Source organism: Halichoeres trimaculatus, unplaced genomic scaffold (genome assembly GCF_033239565.1).
Source record: "Halichoeres trimaculatus isolate MK-OKI-2021-1 unplaced genomic scaffold, fHalTri1.1 fHalTri1_scaffold_3, whole genome shotgun sequence".
In the NCBI taxonomy this organism is placed as follows: Eukaryota; Metazoa; Chordata; class Actinopteri; order Labriformes; family Labridae; genus Halichoeres; species Halichoeres trimaculatus.
The window spans coordinates 2,703,769-2,727,104 of record NW_027437181.1 but is presented as its reverse complement, the minus strand read 5'-3'; the positions used below and the strand labels follow the sequence as shown (position 1 = coordinate 2,727,104).

The following is a 23,336-nucleotide window of genomic DNA, read 5'->3' as shown; positions in this document are numbered from 1 at the left end:
CCTCTGAATCTCAGAGCAGCTCGTGTCCCACAGCGAGCTCTTTGAAGGTGCCACAGAGCAATCTGAGAACGTCAGGTTTTAGTGAGAGCACTTCACGAGTCTTTTTTTTGCTGCCACCTACTTTCCCTCTTTCTCTGCTTTAAACCGCGCTGCCACTTGTTACAGGCAGCAGCATCCAGCAGGTGCTCATCCTCGGCGGAGCCTTGAGCTGAGCTTTGAACTGCTGCTTTTGCTTTCACGCTGACCAATGCTCAGGCTGTAATTTAGCCATGCAGCATGTTAGACGGCAGAAGCTCCTACGGGTGTCCTCCTGACACGCCTCGGTGAGAGCAGTTGGTGCAGTGTGATCGTGGAGCGTGATGCTGATGTAGCTCTGGAGTTTTTTCATCCAGATCTCAGTCTGTTGATTTTTCTTTCCTGATTTTTCCACCAAAGAGCAGACGGAGACGGGAGATTGATGGATAGAAACCTTGACACGTGGAGATGGATATTTTTCTCACAGAGACCCTGAGCCGGATGTCTCCTGAGGCGGCTCAGGCGTGTTCGATCAATGCGACAGAGGATGTTGTCAAGGTTTTTGAGCGATAGAACAATTGTCTGTAGCTGCATTTTCAGGGGAAGACAAGCAATTATACATGCTGGCAGTTATCCAATCACAAACTGATGTGATGTGTAGGTCTCTTAAATTAAATACCTGCCCTTAAATTTCAAACCAGTGAGGACACAATTTACTGCTCCTTCAGACTGATGCTAACACTATGGAAGCCCATTTCTGTCAGTTACAAAAAAATAGACAGTAAAAAAAGAAAATGTTAAAATTGTAAGAAAAAAGACATGGTCAAAATAATGACATAAAAAATCAAATTGAAAAATATTAATTAAAATAATGTTCTTTTTATACTAAAATTATGACTTTTTAATCTCATCATTTTGTCTTTTTTTCCTCATAATTTTGATTTTTTTTTTTTTAGCCCTAAATAATGATGCTTTTTCTAAAATTTTCAACTTTTTCACCTCATATTTTGTCCATTTTATCTCATAGTTTCACATTTTTTTTAATCTCATAATTATGACTTTTTTTCTAACAATGTTGTTTTTTTAATCTCATAGTGTTGAGTTTTTAATCTCATAATTTGGACTTTTTTTCTCATATTTTTGATTAATTAGTCCTTAATAATGATGTATTATCTAATAATTTCTACTTTTTTTTACCTTATATTTCTTACTTTTAATCTCATAATTTTGATTTTTTTTATCTCATAATTTTGACTTTTTATCTTATATTAATGCCTTTTTTTCATGACTTTGAGTTTTAATAATTTCACATTTTTTTATCTTATAATTATGACTTTTCTCTTAATTTTTTTTTTCTTGATCTTATAAACTTGACTTTTTTAAACACATAATTATGACTTTTTTAATTTCATAATTTAATTCTTTTTATTTCAACAATTTGTATTATTTTAGTCTTAGAATTTGACTTTTTAATTTCATGACAATGAAATTAAATCTTTCACTGTGAACTTTTTTCTGTCATGATTATGATTTTTTTCTCATTATTTTTATGACTATATTCTCATAATTTTATTTTTTATGTCATATTTATGAAATTTTATCCCATATAAAAATGAATGTATCTCATTTATTTGACTTATCTCAAAATTTTGAATTTTTAGCTCGTTATTGAGACCTTTTTATCTCATCATTTTGACTTTTTGTCCAAAAATGTTGACGTATTATCCTATAATTATGACTTTTTGAACTTATTCCGACTCAATTCTAATATCTGTGACTTGAATCTCAAAATTTCAATTTTATTTATTTCATATTTTGGATTTTTTTTTAATCTTGTAGTTTCAACTCTTTTGTATTTTTTTTTTTTTTAACTGGTGGAAATGTGCTTCTTTATAACAGTGATTACTTCAGAAAGAAGAATCCTTATTGTGCAGAAGTAGGAGAAGGATTTCACCTCTTCAACAATGTTATTTATAAAGGGCTTCCTTTTGTCAGAAAAAGTTCCTTTCACTCTCCTTGCTTGTTTTGTGAGCCATTTACAAAGTCACATTCATTCTCCAGCAGCCAAAACAGAATAGGGAAACAAAATCCAGCGAAGCCTGAAAGCTGTGTGAGAAACAGAGGAAGAGACAAGGACGAATAAAAAGAAAAGACGACCTTAAGGTTGTTTTTAGTGATAATTAACTGGCCCCTCGGCCGCTGAGCATCACTGCTTCCCCTGACTGACCTGTGGAGCCACAGACTGTGACCTCCGTTTGTGTTGTTACAATAACTCAGGGCTATTATTTTTACTGCGGAATTAAAGATTTAAGGACATGAATAATTTATCTGGGGCTGGCTCACACAGCGAAGAAGAAGAAGAAGAAGAGGTTGTCTGTGAAATCTTTATCTACTCTCCTGTTTTAGCTCATAACGCTTCGTTTCAATCACGTCACAGAAACGTGCGTGGAGGTTGTTTGTAAGCTCTTGATGTTGAAGTAGCGTCTCACCGACCCTGAAGCGCGCTGAGGATCTTCTGCAGGTCGAATTCAGAAGCAGAGAACTGGTGTTAAAAATAACGAGCCTGCGCCCTGCTACAAATCCCTGGGCTGAACATCTCCGACATTTCACCGGCTAAGCTCATCCAAGCCATCATCACATATTCAAACTCAGAGATGAGATGATGGAACATTTGGCAGCTGTGGAGCCAAGTCTGATTATAAGCCTTCACGAGCTGGAAGCAGCACAAAGGCGATGAAGAGGTCCTGATTGAAGTTGTTGGTCAGCCTAAACTGAGCCAGATTCGCAGCATCGCAGAAGGAAATCATTTTAACGCAGATAAAATATGACTGCTTGGCTCTGAGCTCGCAGAGGATAAGATCTCACTCTCAGCACTCTTTAAGACAGAGATTTGTTCTTGTCCACTGCCTTTCTTGTCTCAGCGCTTGTTATCAAGGCAGGTAGACTTCAAGGTCCTCAGGGAGCGAGTAGCTACAAGAATTTCCTCAAAGACAGTCGGATCACTCCAGGTCACTGTCTCCAATTCCCCCTGGAGGCTATAAAAGTTGAAGTAAATCAGTGAGAGGAGCATTGTTCCATGCACCTCCTTTAATCCTGGAAGGTTATTTATGTTTAAATGGGACTGCTTACACACTGAACCTGTAATCACACCACAATTACTTCAGACAGAGGGAGAAAGGGATACTGGAGCAGCAAAACAACTGGCACCAGAGCAGGAAATTGCAAACAACATCATTCTCTTAGAAGAGCGTCTGTGAGTGAGGAGTTTAAACATAACTCGAGCATTTCAGAGCCGGCATGCACCCTGCCTCTGTATTGAAACAGTCCATAAAAGGGCTTTAACTGACCATTGACACATGCTCAGGGGTCTGCAGTCTGCAACCTTTACTTTCATAGAAGCTGTTTAATCTTAGCCCACCTGGATTAAAGAGCCACTAAATCTACTTCATCTTCACAATAAAGACCATTGAGTGTATGAAACTCTAGAGAACAGTTATCTCAACCAAAAGATTTTTAAATTCATGAAACTGTACATATGATGTCTTCCTTTTTTTATCTTTAATAAATTCACAAAAAAAAAAAAAAAAATAGAATTTAGAAAATTTTGCAAAAATCTCAAAAAGTTTGGAATTTCAAAACATCTCAAAATATTTCCAAAAATTTGAAACAATTTTTTTTCCAAAATTCATAAAGAATTGAAATTTCAAAATCTCAAATATTTCATTTCTTTAGTGTGAAAATTTACAAAAATGTCAAAAAATGTCAAAAAATGAATGAATGAATGAATGAATGAATGAATGAATGAATGAATGAATGAATGAATGAATAAATAAATAAATAAATAAATAAATAAAATTAAAAAATGGAACTGTCCAAATTTAGAAAAATTCTAAGATTTGCCACTAGGGATGGGAGAAAACACAATGTATCAAAGTATCAGGATGTTTTTTTTTAACAATTTGAAATTATGAATCTTTTTCAAAAAACAATATATTTTTTTTTAATTCAAGTCTTCCATTTTAGTCTTTCTTTATAAGCTGAGTTGGAAAAAAGTTGAGATCTCAGATCCCCTGAAGAAATCTTATAAACTAACTTACATGTGATGTGCATTTTTGGGTAAAATATGGCTCCTAATACTGTCTTTAGACATCATCATTCAACTTTTTTTTTTTTTTTTACTTTGTCTGGTGTTAAAAAAAGAGAACCAAACCTCACTGTAAATTCATTGAGTACATGGTCCTATTCCGTATAGAGCACAGAAAGCCGGTCTGTGCAGATGAGCACAGACAGCCTGTCTGTGCTGTGGAGCACAGACGGCCTGTGCTCCCAACAGTGTAGCATATCAATGTACAGCAGGGTCTCATATTCACTGTACTTCCTCCCTACTTACAGTTACAAAATGCCATCACAACAAAGAAATTCTTTGGTGTCAAACAACAGTAAAGTACTGGCAGCAGGTTTGCCAGTAAATCACCGTTATTGTACAGTGTAATTTTTTACAGTGCTGCATATAAACATAACAGAAACATGACAATGTGGGTGTGTTTTATTCCCACTCCTATCCTAACACTTTCACTGTCAAGTTAACGTACATTTCTGATTCACGTGGACAGTAATCATTAAGCTTTTGTCATAGTGACTTAAAATATGTTAGAACAACAAATGTGCAAAATCACTTTTTACAGTGTTCCAAGATACTGACAGGTGTTTGTGTGAGTTTATTAAAACATGTAACAAAGGCATACGTGTTACCAGAGCTGTCATTAGAATTACATTTGAAACAGATCTTAGGGATTGGATTTAGAGCCAAAAATGAAAGCAGTCTCTGTTTATAATTGCAATCATTTTCTCTGTTTTTCAATAAAACAGTTTCTTAAAACAAAGTGAATTTTAGTTATCAGAGTCATATATTGGAGTCTATACGGTATTGTACATTTGATTGTGTTTTTGAAATAGACACATTGACGCCCACCTAAGTTGACCTTTAACCCCTCAGGACATGCTGAACCTTCAATAAGCTTTGGTGTTATCACGCTCCTTTGTATTCCCCTCATGTAGAGATATCCCCAGTCTAGACGTCTTTGCTCGCTCAGTGAGTCAGAGTTTCCAATAAAAAATCCTTGTGATAAAATCTTTGAATCTTAAACAAGCTTTTTGATGCTGTGTCCAAAGAACTGAGATCAGACTTGATCTGTTTCTGCTGGACTTGGATAAACTTTCCACAGACAGTCTGCTTTTACAGCCAATGATACATTCAAAGGTTTCTGTACGAGTAATCAGCAGCCTCCCTTTATGGGCCGGATCTGTGTGCTCGTCTTGTGGAAATTGGCTGTGGGAATTCCACCTCTGTGCATTGGACTACATTTCATTTGGTGTGGTAATCGTTTTTTAGAAAGCTGCTTAAACTTGTGTTGGGTTTTCACTGGCTGTGTGAGGCGGAGAGCAGGCTTTGTGCTGCTAATCGGTGTTATGTGGTGGAAACCATTCAGATGAAAGAACATGAGAGTGTGTGTGTTAACAGAGCTGTTAGGGATGAGTTTAAAAGTCACTGATTCACTGACATGCAACACATCCTGGATCCTCTGTGACTGACTGAGTCCACAAGAAACTGGATTCTATTCGGACACACAAAGACAACCAACCTGAATCCTGGTTCTGTCCCATGGTTATGGTGTCATCAAAGAGACTTCAGGTCTATGTGTCATAAAGGGACTCTTTGGTCTTGTTGACACTGATTGTTCGATCTCTGGTTTCTGGCTTCCAGTGGCAGCTCAAATCAAATTCAAAGCTCTACTTCTGGCTTGCAAAACACTGACAAAAATGGCTCTCGCTACCTGGGGTCCCTCATCCAGGTCTACACTCCTTCTGGCCCACTACTCTCTGCTTGTGAAAGACTCCTGGTGCTCCCAGCCCAGCGCGGCTCCAAATCTCTAGCCAGACTCTTCTCCTCTGTTGTTCCCTAATGGTGAATGAATTCCCTAACTCTATACGATCCACAGAGTCCCTTTCTACTTTCAGAGATGTCTGAAGACTCATCTGTTCAGGGAACACTTAGATCCTTAATCTGAGACTTCTCCTCTTTGTCCTCAAGAGGAGGATGAGTCACAAGGTCTCAGACCCAGCTCTAGGCTAGAGTATTCTACACTAACTAAGGTTTTCTCTTCTGTCAAAATTCTTGCTTGTGTTGAACGTCACTTTGGACAAAAACGTCTTCTAAATGAAACTGTAGAATTGTGGAAGTCCAAGTCATTGGTCAGGGTTGGACTCCACCAGGGCTGCCCTTTGTCACTAACTGTTCATCACTTTATTAGAACACAGAATTTCTAGGCACAGTCAAGTGGCAGAGGGAGCCACATTTGGGGGCTCTCAGGATCCCATCTTTGCGTTTTGCAGATAATGTGGTCCTATTAGCATCATCGAACACTGACGAACACTGACCTGGGCTGCAAACCACACTGGGGTGGTTTGCAGCCGGAATGAAGATCAGCACCTCTAAGTCTGAGGTCATGGTTCTCAGTTGGAAAAGGGTGGACTGCTCACTCGGTGTCCGGGGGAGTCTTTGCCCCAAGTGGAGAAGTTCAAGATTGACAGATGGATTGGGGCGACGTTGGCAGTAGGGGTGTGCGATATGGCCTAAAATCATGTCACAGTTTTTTGATGAAATTTGGGATAGTGATATGAGGGAAAAAACAACAACTTATTTTCAGTGGTTGCTACTTCTTAACAACAGCATTTTTATTGCACACACAGTATGGAAGCCACTTTTCCCATCATTTCCCACTACTACACAAGCTTGAAATGTAAACACAGTCCGTAGATCAGATCCAGAGAAAATCTGACATTTTGGAGGAGGAAAAGTTCATCACTCTATATGACACAACACATCCTTTCTATAAGGACACCAACTGAAAGGAGAAGGTATGGACTCAAGGAGCTGAAGTTTGGGGAGGACCAGATGAGCTTAACATGCTAATTAATTACCATGAAATTCATTGTCATGGGTGCATTCCTTTAAGAACATGTGGTTCTCCTGTGATCCCGTGATCCCAGCATCCGGCTGCTATGGGCGCTGCCCTCCAGAGACGCATCCAGTATGAACTGGCCCAAAATCTGTGGCACTGTGAGGCGCGGTGCTCACACTTTATGTGTGAAATAGGTGTAATTTTGATTTTGGACGTTTGGCTCGACCACATGATAATAACGTAGCTTTCACGTCCTCCTCACGTGTCTTCATAGCCTGGTTGTATTCAGCCATATGTTTCAGCTTTAGGTGGAGGAACATGTTTGTGGTGTTGCCACCCTTCAACGTAATAGTTCTCCTGCACATTTTCGATTTAATGTGTTTTGCTGCATGTCTGATCTTTGTTCAGCCAAACCACCTCCACATCACTGAGGCAGCTCCTCTTTTAGGCTCTAAATCCTCATGTGAGGACGAAGTGGATGCTGCCGTGCTACTTTCACTCTCGGCTATTGTTGTTTTGTACACAGCAGGGAGCGTCCTGCGTCATTCTGCACTGTAAATATTGTGAAATGATACATTTATGTCCTCAAATAAATCATATTGGTATTATCGTACATGGAATAATATGACACATCCCTAGTTGGCGGTGATGTTGACACTGTACCAGTTCAGGAGTTGAGCCAGAGGCCAAGGCTCTCAACCCTCACCTATGGCCATGAGCTGTGGGTAGTGACTTAGAGAACAAGATTGAGGATACACATGGTTGCAATGAGCGTTCCCCACAGGGTAGTGATAGGGTTCACAGCTCAGAAATATGGGAGAGGCTCGTTGGAGAGCCGCTGCTCCTCCGGATCGAGAGGAGGTGATTTGGGCATGCCCAGCCAGGAGAAGATCCCAGGGTAGACCCAAGACATGATGGAGAGATTGTATCTCTTTGCTGGCCTGGGAACGCCTTGGTATCCCCCCAGAGGAGCTGGTGGAAGTATCAAGGAACAGGGGCCCCTGGTCTTTACTGATGGCATTGCTGCCCCTCCAACCCGGACCCAGATAAGTGGTCGAAAATACGACATGAGAGAGATTATAAACAGGCAATTTTCTCAACGTCAGACTATTATGAGAGTGTTTGAGGACTTTTAGCCTTGAATTTTCCAGGTTTCACCAATTTAGTTGCTGTTTTTGTGTTGGATGTCTTAAGGATGACTTGTCTTAGTTTCTGTAAAAATCTGTGAGACTTTCATCATCCCCCCAAAGCTTATCCCATTCAGGGTCTCAGAGCTGTAGCCAACCCCACATTTGTTTCTTCTGTGTCAAAGTTTTAGTTCCATATGCAATTCCATAAATACAGAAGCTAAAGAGCATAAAAAGAGTTCAGAAATTACAGAGGTGAAATTGAATGGAAGGAAAATATAAGTTAAATTTTATATAAATTGTTGGAAATGGGTAAAAAGAAGGCCAGAGATGGTTATAAATGTCTTTTGGTGAGCTAGATCCCATCGGGTAAGAAGTGAGCTACACCCAGACAGTCAGTTTGTCACAGGGCTGACACACAGACAAACCATTCACACTCATCCTCACACCTACAGGCAATTTAGAGTGACCAGTTAATCCCACCAGCTGGCCTGTGGGTGGAGGCAGGAGTGTCTGGAGAGAGCCCAGGAGAGCATGATGCAAACACAGAAGGGCTCCTGGCTGTGAGGGATTGAACCAGGAGCCTTTTCGCTGCGAGGAAACAGTTCCCACCAACACCACGCAGCCTTTCAGAAGAACACGAAGCAGAAATAAAAGGAAATGCAGATAGAAAAGCACCTTGATCTCACTGCCATTCAGGGGATAATTGATTTAACCTCTGTCCTTCAGGTTTTAATAGGATCCTTCTTTTTTTCTACGTTAACTATGTTTACCACTCCTCATTCCTCGTGGGTCTGTGAGGCTTTGAAACTGGTCAAACCATTTGTGCCGTTTTTAATTCGTTGGTCAGTTGGTTCAAACTCATTTCATCCATCTGGAGCAGTTTGGCCTCCATTAGCTGCTAAAAGGTTAGCAGAGCTAATTGACTCTTGGCCTTGTTATCCCAGTTGCCATAGCCTCAGCGAAGGCAATTCAAGGATGTCATTGTTTGCACTAAAAGGATTTCAAACCATTAAGAATGGCTGCGTTTTTTACCCCAGAGAGATTTTTCATTGGGAGATGGATGGAAGCACTTGTCCTTGCCAATGTCTTCCTTTTTTTTCTTTCTTAATCTCAAAAACAATTTGGGAAGACAATAGTGAAACCGTAAATGTTCAGACATGACCGTTTGAATGAGGATGGGTCAGGAAGAAAAATGTATCACAGGCTGAGCAGAGCTGGCAGGCAGCCACGGGTCTGACTCAGCTGTGTGTTTGTTCACTTCACCAATCACAAACACTCCACAAATTCAGCAGTCCATTTAAACAGGACAGAAAACAGCCTCACAGGTCTGTGAGGCTGCTGCAGGAGAGGCTGCTGTTACTAACCCCCGTTCCTCCTTATACGACCCATTATTTACTGTTTATAAAAGTCAGAGTCAAACTTTATTTATATAGCTCATTGTAAAACAACCACAGTTGACAAAGTGCTGTACAAGCTTAAAAACACGATCAATAAAAGCAAACAGTTAATAAAGATAATTTAAAACAGCAGATATATATTATACATGAGACAATAAATACCACTGCAGTTGCCTTCTGTTACACAACTTCTTGTTAACCTCCCACCATCCAATCGTAGCTCCACCTCCAACACCTGAAGAGCCAAAGCAGTGCTCATAATTTTACAAAAGGGAAAAAATGGAACCAACAAATTAAAAGAATCATAAATAAATGGTATATAAACAATTGCACCACTATCATACCCCTCAGTCCCATTTCCAACACATCTGTCAATCCCATTACCAAAGTAGACATGGAACAACAGAGTCCTTATTAAAAGACGTTATGTAGCTATGCTAATTTTCTCCACCAACCACCAAGAAGTAGCCAAAACTCTAAATTAAAAGTAGAGTCTTTTGATACTTCTCAATGCCATGTGCTTTTAAATATCACAATCTCTATTTTTCTGTGTTTTATTGTCGTAAAAAGCACCAAACTGAGCAAAAAGAGTCTCCAGGAGCTGCACAAATATAGATGAAGACGAGTCAGTGAGCAGGTTTAATGACTGTTTGATAGATTTTGGGAATCGTTTTATGCCCACATATGAACTACAGGTGCAGGTTTTTTGCTAGCAGTTGAAACTGAACATCTACCATCTCTCACTGACCAGAGAAAAAATAAAAACTGGGGTTTAGTTAAAGTCTTATAGCTCTGAATAGACACTCATGTTACTTTTGAGTCTATTGTAAATATGAGGGGAGCAGGTGAGAGGGAGGTAGTGGTGACAATGTGTTGATTAGTGTTTCACCTTAATCCCAATCACAGACTGTTTGATATATGTACATAGTCTCTGTGACATCATCCATCTGTTTCTGAAGCTGAGTTTTGAAGACTATTGTTGTCAGGGGCCATATCAGGAATGCTAAACTCAACCTAACCTCTGTCTGTCTTTGAGCCCCCTCGCTTCAACTTATACATTTTTTGTTTGTTTGTTTTGTTTCGTTTGTTGTTTTTATTTTTTTAATTAAATTTCTTTTTTTTTTTTTTTATTTATCATTTTGGTACCAGTCTTTTTATTTATTTTTTTTATTTTTTTATTTTTATTCCTTTATTTTTTTTATTTTTTTTTATTTATATATGTATTTTTTATTTATTTATTTATTTATTGAGATGTAAAAATTAGTTTTGGTGAAATGGTGTGGCATGGTTTTCAAAACTTCTGAAGTTGGACCCAAAATATGACTCTGCAGTTTTTAGCAGGTCTGAATATTTATTTATTTATTTATTTATTTATTTATTTATTTATTTATTTATTTATTTATTTATTTATTATTATTATTATTGTTATTATTATTATTATTATTATTATTATTATTATTATTATTATTATTATTATTATTATTATTATTATTATTATTGTGATGATGATGTTATTCATGTAAAACCAAACAGTACAATGTTTAGGTACCTAAACGCATCCTTGTGACTGTGAGGGAGTGGAAGAGTAGGTGATTTTCCATGCAGGACATGAACACAGCATTGCTAAGTTATCAACCAAAGAATAAATATGCTAAATTGAAAACTCTGAGATTTTATTATTCAACAAATTGGGTCAGTGGTACCATATCGTTACAAATGTGAAAGGTACCCATCCCTAATTATCTCAGACAGAGGTTTCTGCTTTGTCCCAATCTGTGAAGTGTTCACCGGGAACATCACAGCACTGCACAATGACAGATGCCCATAAAAAGGCAAAATAGGACCTTAAGAAAGAATCAGACATGTGTAGGAAAATACATCATAGCACATGTGTTTAGTAGTCTGAATAAATAATTAAGCAAGGCAATACATATCTGATTTTCCATTTGAAAGGGTCAGTTTCTGAATTATTCAACATGAGTCCCGGCTCTGTGACTTCTTCCCCTGTTCAGTCAAACTGCAGACGAACCTCCTCTGCTCTCTGCTGCTGGTCAGATTGATGCTCCAGCTACGGCGGCCAGAACTGTGTGCCCAACATATCCTCCGTATCTGCTCTTTATCCGCTTCATTGGAAATTTCATGCAACCTTTCTGAAGCAGACAGCGATATCCCCAGGGGAAACACTTGAAAGCTCTGAAAAACCTGAGTCAAAGTCAAGGTTAAGACCGTTCAGCGGAGGAGAGCGACTCGTGGCATTAGAGCTGCCATTTAAACTGTTGCACATCTTTTCCTCCTCAGTGTGAATTTATCACCGATTTTCTCTTCTGAAAAATTTACGGGGTTGCTGAAAGTCGTCATTGGGATGAAGAAGGCTGTTCCGCTTCAATATTTCACATCTGTTATGACTTGAATTACTTTTTATTCTTACATCAGGATTTAATGGGAACATGGAGTAACCTGAACCGTTTGCCGATAAATTATAAAACGCTGGATTTGGCAGATTTCCTGTAATGTGATTCCAAGGTGAATGGCTCTGTGTTATTGGTTCCACGCTGACTTCTGAACGGGGCAGCCTGACATCACTTCATTGTGTATTTTAGGGCTGATCATCGGTCTATGAAACAGGTCACAGCTGTCTGTTAAAGTGACGGTACTCCTCGGAATAAATCAGAAACATCACATTTTTCTAAAGAGTTGACCCCCATCAATCATAGGTATCCATAAACATGTTTTAAAGGAGGTTTTATCAAAATGAGCAGAACTTCAGGCTGTGGTTAACAAAAGGGATGGAATACATCAACTCCAAAGTATGATTCACTCTTAGCCTGATGACAGAGCAAATGCTGTGTGCTCACATAGGATGACACACTTTTGATCAGTGCTTTGTGTCTGTGTCTTCATGATGAAGGCTGTTACCGGCTTCATCTTCACCATTGTCTAGAACAGGGGTCTGCAACCTTTACGTTCATAGGAGCAATTCTGCCTCAGCGCATCTGTGATAAAGTCATTCAGGAGCCACAAAATCTACTTTATCATGATAACTCACACAATTCATAATTAAGAAGTACACTGTAAAAAAAATCTATGAAATCTGGAAAAGAAGAATCTTAATGAGAATTTCTTTGAGTTTATAAAATTGCACATGTAATTTTTAAATTAAAAAAAGAAATTTAAATAAATTTGCAAATAACTCAAACAATTTTTGAAATTAAGAAAATTTGCATAAAATTCAAAAAATGTTGAAACCAAAAATAAATAAATAAATGTATTATGAGATAATAAAATTTAAAAGGATTTTCAAATTTAATGAATTTGCAAAAAAAATTTTTTTTAAAAAGTTGGAATAAATATGTTAATATATAACATTTGAGTCTGAATTATTGTTTAACATTTCAAAGGATTTTGAAATTTAATAAATTGGCAAAAAAAAAAAAATTAAAAAATGTTGGAATAAAAAATACAATAAATAAAAATTAAAGTAAATTGTTAGAAAAGTTAGAATAAAAATAAAATAAATAAAAATCAAAATTGAAAATTAAATGAATTAATCTCATTTGATTGATAACAATTGAAAGGATTTGGAAAATTTTTAATTTTTAATTTTAAAAAAAAAGTTGGAATGAAATAATAAAATTAATGAATCTCAGCTATTTTATAACATTTCAAAGGATTTTGATATTAAATAATTTGCAAAGATCTCAATTTCTGAAATTTTCAAAAAGAAAGAAAAAATGAAAAGAAAAAAATATGTAAAAATTTTAATGATAATTAATACTTTTTTTGATAAATGAAAAAAGTATTTTTTATTTTGTAACATATATTGATCATTATGCTTAACTTTTCAATGGTTAGAAATATCTTGCCATAAAACATTCATGTATATTAAGCCCCATGTTGTCAGTTAAATGAATCCATCCTCACAGAATTAGAATCAGTATTTTCTTCCAGATTAGTCTTTTTGTAGATGTAGTTATCTTCCCAGGGCTGTAAAACTTGAGGTTAGCCACAGGTGCATGGAAAGTTGGTGGGCTGTTGATGTTGTAGGAGGTGAAGTAGAGCGGTGGCAGGCTTTATTGACAGATGGGATGAAGATTTAGTTCAACTAAATGTTAACACAGGATTTTATTTAGTGTCAGTGTCTTAAATCATCAATACCCTCTGTAAGAAAATAAAAAAAGAATCTTAATGCAATAATATTTTTTAAAGCTACAAGGAGCCACTGCAAATAAGTCAAAAAGTAGATATGATGCAACTATAAGAACACATGCACAGAGATGAAGACAAACGCAATAGCTGAAGAGTTTTGTAAATGAAGCGCCAAAAAATATTCTGTAAAAAAGCCATGCCTCTTAGCACCCTGACCTCTGTTATTAGGTGTGTATAATAGTTCTCAGAGTATTTGCGGTGGATTTTCTGCACTGTTTGTTTTTATCTCGTGCATGTGTTTTTCAATTTGCATAATTTCTGCATTTGTACAACAGTTCCCCAAATGAAGATCATTTTGGCTGTTGTGAATCATCTGCTCTCATCATACAACTCCCTGAATATGCATCCCCATCTGGAGAGACATGTACTCTTAGCATGAAGAATAAGGAAATTTGTGTTTGGTAGATTATTTCTTTGTTGAAACAGAACTTGGCAAAAAATCTAATACTGTTGGAAAGCCTGTTTCATCCTCTTTCAAATGGAGCCACATTTTTAAGGAAGGTGCAATTATTGGGTGAGCAGCGGAGCTGAGCATGTAGAATAGAATAGAATAGAATTTTATTGTCATTGTAACAAGTACAACAAAATTGATGTCACAGCAGCAATCAAGAAAAACAAAAGTAAGCAAGTGTATAGAAAGCTCACAGCAGGTGAAGCTCTTCCAATGTGGCCTTGGTGTCTGGTGTTAGCTCGGTTAGCCATGTCTGTGAATAGCATGATGCTACTCTGCCTTTTGGTATTCCCTCTGTTGCTGGGTTAGCACAGCTAGCTCGTCCATCTTATTGGAGATAGATCTTACGTTCCCAATAACGATGGATGGAAGGACAGGTCCATGTCGTCACTTCTTAGCTCACACCTGAGAACCAGCACGTCATCCTCACCTTGTGGGAAACATCTGGCCTAGCACCAGTTAGCATTGACCTGCTACAGGCTGCTAACAGCTGATTTCACATGTAAACAATGCAGCCATGGTTACATGAAGGATCTCCAGACAAACACAGGAGCAAAAGTAGTAAAAATATCACCGAAGACAAAACCAGTTGGTTATCCATGACCAACAAATGAGCCATACGAAGAAATGATTCACTCCAAATGCGGAGATTATGAAAAAGAGATGAAAAATTACAAGAAACGGACAAAGAAGAGAGAGCTGCTGCAAAAGGCAGCCATATCCAACAGGGCGGCGCCTGTTATGTGTTGCACCCATGATAAAATTTTTGAATCTTACGGGTCATTTACGTAAAAGCTCCTGCTACACCCAGACACCCAGTATCTCTGGTTCCTCCAGGTTTCAATCATTCAATCCATCAAACAAATCCAAACAAACTGTTTGGCATTGGCGGAGAAGAGAACCCTCAATCTCAGCTCTGCAGCTCACCCAAAAAATACATGTTCCTTACAATGTGACACAGTTTAAAGGGAGTAAACAGACTTTACAACAGAATTGGATTTAGTACCAAGAATCTTTGTTAAAACAAAGAAATAATCCAGCAGAAACACCTTTGCTCATTTTTAGTGTAAGATTAGAGAAGTGTGTTTCATTGTGGAGTGACTCGAGCCTCAGGAATCAGAAATCTGAGCTCAGCTTCTTCACATTAATGTTTGATGTCTGTGCTTTGATAGTGCCTTGTTTTGGGAGTTGTGAGCCCCCAGCTTCAGTGATATACTCCACAATACTATTAACTGTGTGCACAGGCAGCAGACGCCAGCTCCTCCATAAATAAAACAAACATATCACTCCGCTGCTCCACTACATCCACTGTCCGTATCCAATGAATCAAATTACCCCCACTGAAATGATTGAAATAAAATATATACTTGACTGAGCTAAGCCCTGGCTGCTTGCCAGTCATTGGTCTACCTCAGCTCTCATACTTCAGCCAATCAGACACACCTCACAAATAGAGCAATCTGTTTAACCGGGAAGGTAACGCAGCAGGTCTGCGATGCTGTGAATGCAGATACAGACGCCTGCTGAGGAAGGCTGCAGGTTTCAGCAGCCGCTCCGTGGTTCAGTGTCGGCTGCTCCTGGCTCCTTTTTCATAACATAAAGCTTGATGTTTTTCTCCAACAAGGAGGATTTATTGAGCTGTGAGCTGTGAGCTGTGAGCGCAGACAGTAAACAGCAAACAGATCTTTTCTCGCTCCAAAGTAAAGAAATGTTTTTTTTCTTTAATGTTTTTCTGTAAGAATAAAAAGCCTGTTGTTGGTCGTGATTCCCGACAGGAAGCTTTGACAGCTGCTGTGCTGGGCGACAAAGGATGACCAAACATTTTTAAAAACATGAGAACACCAGCAGCTTATGAAAACATCAGTTTATTCAGGCTTTGACCTTATCTCATCTACCTGACAAAACTGCTGAAGACCAGACCGAACTCTGTCTAACTTTGCTCTATCGTAAAGACGTCAGATTCTCCGTTCTTTGACACTTTTTGATACAGCTTTGAAACAGAACTTTCAGCTTTACCTCGGCTTGAGTTGAGAAAACTTTGAAGCTTATTAAAAATGTGGATCCATTTTCATATTTTCAGCACAAAGCTGCTTGGAGTGGAAGAAGAGTGGCGAGAGCTCGACAGAGAAAACAATAAAAACACAGAATTGGGTTGTAGTGTTTCGTTGTTGGAATAATTATTTTTGGAATAATTTAAGTTTTACTATTGACTTTCCCATCCTCTAATTCAGCCATTCTCAATGACCAATGGGAGTCGTGGGATGATTTTTGGAGGGTCGCCAAATCACTTTGGAAAATAATAATAATATTTATGTACAGAATTTCAGATAAGGAGTTATTTTTGTTCTTACTTTATTTCATTTCAAATATATAACATTTAACACAAAAATTATATATTTAATTATAAATTATTATATATATATATATATATATATATATATATATATATATATATATATATAATAAAAAATATTATATATACACACACACACACACACACACACACACACACACACACATATATATATATATATATATATATATATATATATATATATATATATATGAATGAAAAGGAGAAGAAAGAAGAAAGGTTCATATTATGTCTGCCCCTTCTCTCACAAAATATTAATTACAAAACACTGAGTACAAAGTAAAATTAAAATTAAAAAAATACATAAAATTGAATTAAATTAAAATTAAAATTAAAGGATCAAATAAAATAGATTTAAATTAAATTAAAAAGACACACCATATTACTATTCATTTTTTTGTTCCCAAAAAAACAACAAAAAAAGATTCATTAAAGATCTCTTCGTTGACTTCCCCCATTTCCACAAAAACAAAATGCAGGTTTTATCTCAACAAGGTTTCTGCCCGTTAAAGGGAAGTTTTTCTTCTCCATTGTAACTTGCTAAATGCTGCAAAGTCCTGTACTTATGGTGGGTTAAGATGAGATCAGACTCCTGATCTTGTCTTGATGTTTGGTTTCTGCTAATAACATTTTATTAACAGGTCTAGACCTGATGATTTTTTTTTATTTAAAGGGTCCTGAGATAAAATTTGTTATGATTTTTCATTATACAAATGAAGACTGACTGACTGATTGAACATTTAAACTGGGTTCCTCCTCCTTGGATCAGTGCCAGCGGCAGCACACACCCCCTGCCGCTGACCATGACTGCGTGAATTCACTCACTAGCCAAGAAACCACCTATAGCATCTTGTTTCTATGTGGAAGAGACTCTAAAGCTGTACACCTGACTTGGCATGTTAGCACAAGCTAGTCATGGATATTTGACACATACCTGGTTAGCAGAAAGCTAACTCACGTCACTCTTCATCCTATGCTATTCTCTAAGTTTCCAAAAGAGAGTGAAAGTTGAGCCAAGCGTCAATCTCGTTTAGGATGCTGTTTCGTTTCACTTTCCTAGCTACGTCCTCTATCGTAGCTGCTCTGATTAGCTTCTTCCACTGGCTAATCAACACGCGAAGTCACTTGGGCACGGGCTGCACTGGGCGCTCTGTGATTGGCTGATGTTACCACGTTTACTCTCCATCCAGAAATGTCCAGATACAACCGAAACATCAACATCCAGGCAGAGGAGGGGGTTCAAGGCAGATACAGACACTGACACATGTATAGATCCCAGAAGTGACGACTGAGCAGGATGATTCCTGTAAAAGTTGATTATATTTTAAGAAAACCCTGCAGACCCTACCTTTAAGTTGTGTTCACACTCAGTGTCCTGCATCCAGCAGGCTATTAATCACAGATTATGAGAAACCCTTAAAGGCTTCACTGTCGCACTCGTCATCGCTTTCATCAGTCCAACTTCAGCTCTAACTCCCGTCATCGATCCCGTCTTCCTGTGAAAGTCACGACAATCAAAAAGCTCATCTACATTCAGACAAACAAGCACCTTTAGATGCTGATATTAAAAATAAATCATTATCTTACTACGACCTAGTTATGCTGGCTCTCGTAGGATCAGAAACACGTGCTCCACTTTGAATTAAGAGAATTCAAAATGCCTCAGCGATTAGATTTTAAAGAGCGTAAGGGGAAAGAAAAAAATGCCAGCGGCTTGTGAAAATTAGAGGTAACAGTCGTAAAATACTAATGACTCTGCAGAGCAGGCTTGTTTATACAGCAGTGTTCATACGTAGAGCGATTCAGAGTTTAAAGAGTACAAAACAAAACATGGATTACATAAAGAGCAGAAACAAGTCACTTAAAGCAGACGGCTGGGCTTCAAATCCACCCACAGCTCTTTGCTGCATGTGATCCCAGACGCTATAACACGACACGACAACAAACTCCAATTCCCACAACAGCCGCTTTCCTGATCAGTCATTTTTAGACCTTTATCAACCCGCTCTGCACTTTCATCTGAGCTCAGTGAACTGTTCTTGGTTTTACGCCTTTCAGCCTCAGTTTTAGGATCATTTTCCAGACTTTAGCAGGAAGCTCTCTCCACTCTGTAACTATTTCCAACCCCTGATACAAAACCTGGGCCACAAAGTTTCCTGGTTAACAGGAAGTGTTAAGACCTTAATATGTTTCTATTAAGAGGAGAAAAGGGAAAAAAATGCCCAGACATGAATGCTAATGAATGCTAAAGCAACTCTCTGGTGTGAAATGATGCAACTGTTTGCGAACATATTTGTATTCATCATCTGTATTTATTATAATCATTGTATTTTGTTGCCTTTTATCCAGCTCCTGTGAGAAGTTTCTCTTTTGCTTTTGATAAAAGACTGAGATTAATACTGATGATTCTGTATGAGCTACAAAGCAAACTGAACCATCAGGATTTTATTTCCACATTCTCTTTTAGAAAGTCTCTTTAATACTGATGTTTTGGAGTGCTGAAATGAAGTCTGAGACTTTTTGTTTAAAACAGTTCTTCAACATGTGCAGGATTGGTCATGTTGCTGGTTTGGACCAGCTTTGATACAAGAGGCTTTGTCCAAGTCCCTGTGAGGAGTTTCTAAGTGATCTTGAAAAGTCTCCTTTCTAGATATTTGCCTGATCCTAATCCACACTTTAAAATGAGATTATCAGCACCAATAAAGGATATTCCTCAATGCTACTTCTGAGCTTACAGTCAGGTTGAGCAGGACTGGAGTGATTTACAGCACGTCTAAGTCTCTATGGCAACACCACGCCGGCTGATGAAGTTTAGCAGAGAGAAGAGAGATCTGTGTTTTTCTCTGCTGAAAACGATTTCTGTGATTAATTTTGTAGTGATGGTGGACACTGGAGCCTAACTGTCAGACAGAAAAAGGACAGAAGAGCAGAAGAAAGAGAAACAGGAGAGAGATAGAGCACAAGCTAAAAGCTAAAACACAGGCTTAAGATTAAAGGTTAAAACATAAGCTCAAAGTTAAAACACAAGCTAAAGGCAAAAACACCAGCTACATGCCAAAACACAGGCTAAAGCATAAGCTTAAGGTTAAAACACAAGCTTAAGGCTAAAACATAAGCTAACAACTCAAACATAGGCTATAGGCCAAAACACCAGCCTAAATCAAAAACACCAGCTAAAACCCAAGCTCAAGGCTAAAACTCAAGCTTAAGCCAAAACCAAAAGCTAACAACCAAAACAGCAGCTAAAGGCTTTAACATAGGCCAGAGTCTTAAACACCGGCTTACTGCTAAAACACAAGCTAAAGGCTAACACACCATCTTAAGGCTAAAAAACACCAACTTAAGGCCAAAACACCAGCCAAAGGCCAAAACACAAGCTAAAGGCTAAAACACTAGCTTACTGCAAAAACACAAGACAAAACACTAGCTTACTGCTAAAACACCAACCAAAGGCCAAAACACCAGCTTCAGGCTAAAACATAACCTAAATGCTAAAACTCCAGCTTAAGGCTAAAACACAAACTTAAGGCTAAAACACCAGCCTAAGGCTTAAACACAAGCTAAAGGCTAAAACTCCAGCTTAAGGCTAAAACACAAGCTTAAGGCTAAAACACAAGCTAAAGGCTAAAACACTTGCTTAAGGCTTAAAGACAGACTTTGGTGTAAAACACAAGCTAAGGGGTAAAACACTAGCTTGTATGTTTGTGCTAATGTAGCCTCCAACCCACAGTCAGCAGTTATTCTGCAGTGGTCTGTTCAAACTTGAGAGTCTATCAATAAAATGAAGAGCCAGGTTACGTTAGCTCTGCTTGGTGAGGTTGGAGTTGGTAGATGAGCTCTGGTAGGACAGAACCAGGATTCACTAACGTTACACGTTACAGACACGTCTCAGAGCACCGGGCTGTGAGGAGAGAGAAATATAGCAGCTGCTAAACTACGCTACAAACTGACAAAGTTAGCTTGTTGTCATGTTTTAAAGCATAGCTCTACCTAACTGTTGATAAATACCTTACCTTGTAGAGTTAGATCTGTAAAAAGTTGTCTTAAAAGTCTATCCAGGAGATTTAAGTAAGCAAAAGAAAAAGAGTTTGTTTTGGTTGCAGGTTTATTTCAGTGATTAGAGTCTGAGCTTCTTCTTCATCTCATTCTGATATCTCCTCCTAATACACCCTGACTCCCCCTCAGCAGCACGGTAATCCTGAAGAGAAAAAGTAACTGAAATTGCTCCTGTATGTAACATTTGCAACAGTATTTAAATCTCTACAGACCAACTCCCTGCAGACTCCGCTGCACCGCAGCATCCTCTGTGTGTCTGGTCTTGTGTATCCATAAAAGCAGATAAATAATAAACCTTACAAGAACAAACTTGCACAGACATTAACCAGTCTGACCTCGGGATTGATATTTTACAGTTTCATCATCGTTCTCACACACTCTGTGACTCACACAGATACATTTTATTAATATTTAAAAGGGTCAGGCTGAGCTGTGAAGCTGCACCAGTTTTGTAAAACACTGTGAAGATGTATTTTGTGGAGATTGTGATGATTAGAAATGCAGGCTCCTCCCTTACGAGGTTCGAATCATCGAGAAAAAAAAAAAAAAAAGAAAAGTCGAGATGCTGCTGTGATTCTCTGGGGCTGAGCAGACACATGATTTATTTTCAGACTGTAATAGACCCATGCTTTGGCAAATCTGAGAGCTCAGCACATTTGGAGGGTCAGATATTTGCATTTATAAGTTAGCACTGAGCGCGTGCGACTGTAGCGTCTTAATAAGATGTATTCTATTACAGGGGAGTGCCTCATCGCGCTCTCACGGGATACAAATAACATTAATTAGTTAACGTTTCATTTTACGGCTAATGAAAAAATATGTCTCACACACACCGGCGCACACACACTTCACTGCGAGTTCTCTAAGTCATTCATCTGTTTGTTTAACCTTGCTGTTTTTACATTAGTAGCCCCCAGGAAGCAATTTCTGAATCCAGTTGCACATGACAGAGACGGTGTCTGGGGACATGGCGGCACCACGGGAAGACGAATAACAAGATAAAGATTCTCATAAAAATAACAAAAGGCACAGGTGCTTGTCAAGTACACAGAGGAAAGCCTCTGAAGTGAATTTGTCCCTCAGCGTCGTGTTCGGCGCGCTCCGGTGAAAGATTAGACCTCATGTCACATTTTTAGTGCCCGTGTCGAGGGAGTGCAGAGATGGAATGAGACAGATAGATAGAAAGGGAGCAAGAGAGGTTTATATAGACAGACAGCCAGATGAAAAAACAGATATGAAGTAGATTGGTGGAAGTAAAAGCTGTATAAATAGATATGAAGATGGAGCTATGGATGGATGGGATGATGGAAAGAAAGAGGCAAGTCATATTTACATGTAAATGCGGGAAAATGTCTACGAATGCTGAGAAAAGACACAGTTGGTGGCTCGGATTCTCCAGCTGGTCGCACATTGGCAGAACAGGGAGGTGACAGAATATCATTATCAGAGTCTTATCAAAGTTTAAACTCGCCCTAACCTTCACATCGTCTCTTTTAAAACTCAGGTCACGACAGTTTAATTTCCAAATGGAATAGTCTGGAACTTTGAGAACTTTTTTCTGATATTTTGACATTTTTTTCTCATTGCCAGAGTTTCTTGTAATGTTCTTTCTGCACAAAACAGAAAAGCAAATAAAAAGAGGTGAAAAGAGGCTGACGCTTGGAGAAATACCAAACAGGAGATAAAGAGAGGAGTGGGGGAAAGAGTTTCACAAGATTAAAACAAGAGCTACAAAGGCTGTCGGAGAGAAAGATGAAGACTATAGATGGAGGCATGAATACAAAAGCTATGCTATAATGCTTCATTATGATATGCCTATATGTGTATCAACCTTAATCACTTTCTAACATCTAATGCAAAACTTTAACTTGTTAAACTTGAGTCAGACTGATTAATATGCATCAGGAGTATTCATATCCACAGTCATTTTAATAGCATTTAGGTTATACCTAAGCTCATTTAATTTGTTTGATTAAATTTAATTTCATGAAATTAGATTTAATTATTTTTTTTGTTTTACTTCATTTGATGTAATTTCATCACTTTTAATTTTTATGTCATAAATTTTATTTTATTTATTTTGTTTTTCCTTAGTTTATTTTAAAATTTATTTATTAATTGTATTTTTTATTTTATTTTTTATTTCATTTTATATCATTTTATTTTTTATTTCATTTTATATCATTTTATATTTATGTCATTTATTTGATTTCATTTACTTTGTTTTTCTTTAGTGTATTCAAAAATATATTTATTTTGCTGTTTTTTACATTTTATATTTTATTTAATTTGATCTCATTTTATATCATTTTATTTTTATGTCATTTATTTCATTTTTTTTTTTATTTTGTTCATTTCATTTTTATATCATTTGATATCATTATATTAGTAAGTAATTTATTTCATTTTATTTATTTTGTCTTTCTTTGGTTTACTTTACATTTTATTTATTGTATTTTCATTTTATTTTTGATTTCATTTTCTATAATTTTATTTTATTTATTTATTTTATTTTTTTATTCTTTTTTTATTTAGTTCATTTTACAATTTGTGTATTTATTGTATTTTTTTTTTTTCAGTGCGTATTATTTTTCAGAAACATTATCAGCAGCAGAAGAGAACTTAACATAAAACAAACATATATTCTGAAAATGTCAGGACATGACAAATACAAAAACCAAACCAACAAACAAGCAAACATGGGGCATCACATGATGTATAGCTGGCAGAAATAGTGTTACATAC

The 23,336-nt window shown here is 37.4% G+C and overlaps 1 protein-coding gene across 1 annotated transcript in view; it reads left to right on the top strand.

Moving 5' to 3' along the window:
• The window catches only part of luzp2 (leucine zipper protein 2), a 305,954-nt gene that overhangs the window by 219,980 nt on the left and 62,638 nt on the right, over nt 1–23,336 (top strand). The gene's annotated exons all lie outside the window — the stretch shown is intronic.